The sequence below is a fragment of the Trichechus manatus genome, unplaced genomic scaffold (genome assembly GCF_000243295.1).
Source record: "Trichechus manatus latirostris isolate Lorelei unplaced genomic scaffold, TriManLat1.0 scaffold00081, whole genome shotgun sequence".
In the NCBI taxonomy this organism is placed as follows: Eukaryota; Metazoa; Chordata; class Mammalia; order Sirenia; family Trichechidae; genus Trichechus; species Trichechus manatus.
The window spans coordinates 7,285,308-7,291,089 of NW_004444017.1; positions in this window are offsets into that span (position 1 = coordinate 7,285,308).

The following is a 5,782-nucleotide window of genomic DNA, read 5'->3' on the forward strand; positions in this document are numbered from 1 at the left end:
CTTCTGTCACTGTCCTGACTAAGCTGAGTCTATTTTCTTTCCTCTGCTTTCCCCAGAGATATGACCAACAGGAAGGCAACACTCCAACTGCCCTGGCCAACTGTTATCTAATGGCATGGAGGAGGGACCACGGTTAAAGCAGTATTCCATGGAATACAAATAAAATTGTCGCCACTTGGCTAATTTTTTTTTCAGAGAATTCTTAATTATTCTTCATGGATAAAGAGATCATTAATACCTTGTGTTACTAAATTTTCTCTTCAGAATCTACCACACATTAACCTAAATTATTAGAAGATATTCACTGAATAAGTACTGACCATTTATTAAGCTAGAAACCTCCATATACTAACTCTATTCTGTTTCTTGCTGATGGTGATGCCCCTTCTTGATCATGCATTATGTGAAATATTTAAATATCTTGGAGCACACACACACACACACACACACACACACGAGTACAGGCACATGCATACGAACAATGTAAACAAATGGTTCATGAGCTATTTTCAAAAAGTCGATTCTCAATAAAGAATCAAAAGCAGAAATCAAAATAAAAATTATTATTTTAATTTTCCCATCTACAAAGTTATATTTCTTTCTGCTTTCTTTATTCTGTAATAAGAATATTCAGTCTGGTAAGGCCTTAACAAAAAAAAGGCAGTCTGGCATGGTGAATTCTGGAGTATAAATGATAAGCAGTTTTTCAACATCATTTACAATATGCAACCAGATTTTGTTTATATCTTTTGCCCAGTTAAATAGCTTATAGAAAAGTATCATAAAGCAGCCAAAAATGAAGACAAATATTGTATATAATTTATGATCTTGCTCTGCATATTCACAAAAGAAAAAAAATTGGAATCTACTGAAATTGCTATGAATTTGAGAATGCTAAAGCCCTGGTGGCAAAGTGGTTAACAACCCAGGCTGTTAACCAAAAGGTTGGCAGTTAGAATCCACAGCCACTCCTTGGAAGCCCTATGGAGCAGTTCTACTCTGTCCTATGCAGTCGCTCTGAGTCAGAATCAACTGGACGGTACACAACAACAAGGTATGTTATGATACACTGATACAAGGGAGTATCATGAAGTCATTAAAAATTAAACATACAAATATTGTATTGGGGATAAATTTAAAAATGTAGAACGAAAGGATATTAATGTGTTGATTAGAAAAGTAGAGTATGTATTATGCATATAGAGTAATATCATATGGTAACATAATGTGCATTAATGGGAGGGCAATGCCTCAAACTGTTAACAGCAATTATATCTGAATGTAGGGCTATGTGTGATTTTTTATTCTGCAGTGGATACTTGTCAAAGTTTTCTATAATTATTATGTGTCACATTTTTAGTTACAAAATAATGTTTACTTGTTAAGAGAGATAATACTACCCTGGAACAACTGAATACAGGGATTTTCATGGCAGATGCCCAACACTCTAAACTTTTATCTCAAACTACGTTTGTTCACCTGACACAGACCTTACTTGCTGCTCTTCAGTCTTCTTTCTTACTGTCCATCCATAATTAAACTTCTGATTATCACCTTTGATTTAATACAAAATCTGAATTTCAGAAGTCTCATAGGTTGAACTTCCTGGACGCTGCCATCATTTCTTTTCTGTCTTGAATTGGGATTTTTTTTTTTGACAGCCTTTGGATTTAAGGTTTGAACAGATCCAGATCCTGGTGTCTCCCGACTGGCCTAGCTAGATATGCCATAGTTTGTCAAAATTTCTGTTGGAATGGCCTGGCCTTAGGACCAGAATTATCTGCTTCCGCACACCACACCTAGAAATTCTGGGATGTTCTCAACAACCTTCATTAGTAACCTCTGCTTCTCCTCTGATTTTTATGTGACTCAAATTTCCTATAGACTGCATCAAAAATAACTGTAGTGATTCTGTGGGCAAGGTGATCCTTAGTCCTATGAGCAGCTGTCATGAAGTGTCTTGGTTATTTCCCCACTCTCTGTGTTTCACCCCTGGCCCCTACTTTAGAGATACAAACCCCTCCTCTATCACTGCCATGATTCCAGGAGAAATGAAATCTTGGAGCAGGACTTATAGACTCTCAGGGTTTACAGGGTAGCTTGAAGGCCAATTTAAAGCAGAGAATAAGTGAAAACATCAGATGACACACATTGTTATGACAATGGGTAAAATCTTCACTGGAAATGGGTTTATATTAATCTTTACAGAAAATTCTCAGATTCTCAGAAGATAAATGCTGAAGGACTAATCTGTGACTAAAATTCATTACAAACATAGGTTGATTATTCCTCCAGCCTGGGCTCAGTGAGAGCAATGTCACCATATGATTGTCCTAATCACCCCACTGTGCTACCTCTGATAGCTAGAAATGTTTTCCCTAGATAAACCAAACCCTCCTCCTAAAAAAACCCTAAAATTCCACCCACAAATACAAGCGGGTAAAAAGTAAGCTACCATAACATCAAGAACCAATGGTATTGAAGGAAGAAGTCCAAGTTGCACTGAATGCATTGGTGAAAAACAAACCTCAGGAAACTAACTGAATATCATTTAAGACGTTTCAACAAACGGACGTAGCACTGGAGGTCCTCACTAATCTATGCCAAAATATTTGGAAGACAGCTACTTGGCCAATCAACTGGAAGAGATCTATATTTGTGCCCATTCCAAAGGAAAGTGATTGAACAGATGCAGAAATTATCAAACAGTATCATTAATATCACACCCAATTAAAATTTCACTAAAGATGATTCAAAAACGGTTGTAGCAGTTCATTGCCAGGGAACTGCCAGAATTCAAGCCAGATTCAGAAGAGGACGTGGAACAAGGGATATCACTGCTGATGTCAGATAGATCTCGGCTGAAAGCAGAAAAAACCAGAAAGAGGTTCATCTGTGATTTATTGACTATGCAAAGGCATTCGACTGTGAATCATAACAAATTTTGGATACTATTGCAAAGAATGGGAATATCGGACCACTTAATTGTGCTCATGAGGAACCTGTACGTAGATCAAGAGGCAGTCGTTCGAATAGAACAAAGGAATATTGTGTAGGAGAAAGTTAAGAAAGGTGTGCAGCAGGATTGCAACCTTTCACCATACTTATTCAATCTGTATGCTGAGCTTCTCGGGAAGCTGGAATATATGAAGAAGAACGTGGCCTCAGAATTGGAGGAAGACTCATTAACAACTTGAGATATGCAGACGACACAACCTTGCTTGCTGAAAGTGAAGAGGACTTGAAGAACTCACTGACGAAGATCAAAGAACACAGCCTTCAGTATGGATTATACCTCAATATAAAGAAAACAAAAATCCTCACAACTGGACCAATGTGCAGCATCATGATAAAAGGAGAAAATATTGAAGTTGTAAAGGATTTCATTTTACTTGGATACACAATCAACTCCCACGGAAGCAGCAGTCAAGAAATTATATGATACATTGCACTGGGCAAATCTGTTGCAAGAGTCCTCTTTACAGTGTTAAAAAGCAAAGATATCACTTTAAGGACTAAGGTGCACCTGACATAAGCCGTGGTGTTTTCATCACCTCATATGCATGTGAAAGCTGAACAACGAATAAGAAAGACTGAAGAAGAATTTAAGTCTTTGAATTATGGTGTTGGTGAAGAATATTGAACATACTATGGACTGCCAGAAGAATGAAGAAATCTGTCTTCAAAGAAGTACAGCCAGAATGCTCATTAGAAGCAAAGACGGCGAGACTTCGTCTCACATACTTTGGACATGCTATCCGGAGGGACCAATCCTGGGAGAAGAACATCATGCTTGGTAAAGTAGAGGGTCAGCAAAAAAGAGTAAGACCCTCAATGAGATGGATTCACACAGTGACTGGAACAATGGGCTCAAGTGTAAAAAGGATTGTGAGCATGGCACAGGACTGGGCAGTGTTTTGTTCTGTTACACGTAGGGTCACTATGGGTTGGCATCAACTAAACAGCACCCAACAATAAAAACAGTGCTTTTCTAACAAAAAAATACCACAAGTGGGTGGCTTCAAAGAACAACAAAAAAAATTTTTTTGTTACGCGTCTGGAGGTTAAACATCCAAATCAGGGTTTCAGCCCTGTCAATTCTTTCTCTAGTCCTCTCTGCTAGTTTCCTGTGTCTGCAGGGAATCCTGGGCGTTCATTTGCTTGCACAGTCTTCCTCACGTCTTCCCCCAGGTGAGTCTCTATATCTATTCTGGTTTTTGTTTTTCTTTGGGGAGAAAACGTGTATAATGGATTTATCTATCTATCTCCTATTCTTAGGATTTTTTCTCCTTTTATATCTTTTTTTAATTTTTCTGTAATTTATTTTGTAGTTATTATTTTATATATGCAGCAAACAGTACACCTATCCAACAGTTTCTACATGTAAAATTCAGTGATATTGATTACATTCTTCAAGTTGTGCAACCATTCTCTCTCTCCTTTCTTGAGTTGTTCCTACCCCATTAACATATACTCATTTCCCCCTTATGGTTCTTATTTAATCTTTCAATTTTCTGTTGTCAATTTGATCCCATATAGCTATATAGATAGATCTCAGAAGAGCATAATGTTCAAGGCAGACATTCTTTACTAGTTAAGCTAAACTATTGTTTAGTTTTCAGAGGATTTCAAGGGATATTTTTGTTTTAAGGTTTAAGTATTCTCAGGGCAATAGTTTCAGGGTTTCATCCAGCTTCCATGGCTCCATAAAGACAGATTCCATGAAAATTTGAAATTCTATTTAGCATTCCCCCCTCATCCCCCGATCAAAGATTCTTCTATAGAATCTTTGATCAAAATGTTCAGTAATGATAGCCAAGCACCATCCAGTTCTTCTGGTCTCGTTGCAGAGGAGGCAGTTGTTCATGGAGACACTTAACCACACATTTTATTTCTTCCTCCTATTCCTGACTCCTTTCTTTATTGCTCTGGGCAAATAGAGACCAATTGTTTTGCCTTGGATGGCTGTCTGCAAGGTTTTAAGACCTCAAGCACTGTGAAACGAACTAGGAGGTAGAACAGAGTACCTAAACATGTTATTTGGCCAATTAACTGGCATATCTCATGAAACCATGACTTTAAACCTCCAAACCAAGGAACCAGATTCCATGAGGTGTATGGTTGTACATAGCAGCCTCAGCAGCTGCTCTTTGTTTTTCCTCCTTGTACATATATCTATCACACAACTTTTGCCAATTCAACTTTATGCAGGTGTACAATTTATTGATAGCAATTAATCAGCTCTGTAAACCCATCCTTAAGCAACGTGATTTTACCATCACCGTAAACCGAAACTCAGCGCTACATATTCAATAATCCCATTTTCCCCTCTCACCCACCCCAATAACCACCAATAAATTTTGGTCTCTATACATTTGTGTGTTGTTGTCTTTTTATAAGTGAGGTCATACCATATTTGTCCTTTTGTAATTGCCTTATTTCACTCAGCATGATGTCCTCAAGCTCCATCCATATTGTAGCATGTGTTAAGACTTCATTTCTCTTACTGGCTGAGTAGTATTCTTCTTTATGTATGTAGCATATTTTGTTTATCCCTTCATCCATTGATGGGCATTAAGTTTGTTTCTACCTTTTGGCTATAGTAAATAGTGCTACAATGTGCATTTGTGTACAAGTATCTGTTTGAGTGTCTGCTTTCAAGTCTTTTGGGTATATATCTAGGAGTGGAGTTGCTGTGTTGTATGCTAGTTATGCTAGTTCTATTTTTAGTTTTTTGTGGAATTGCCACCTGGTTTTCCACAATGGCTGTACCATTTTGTGT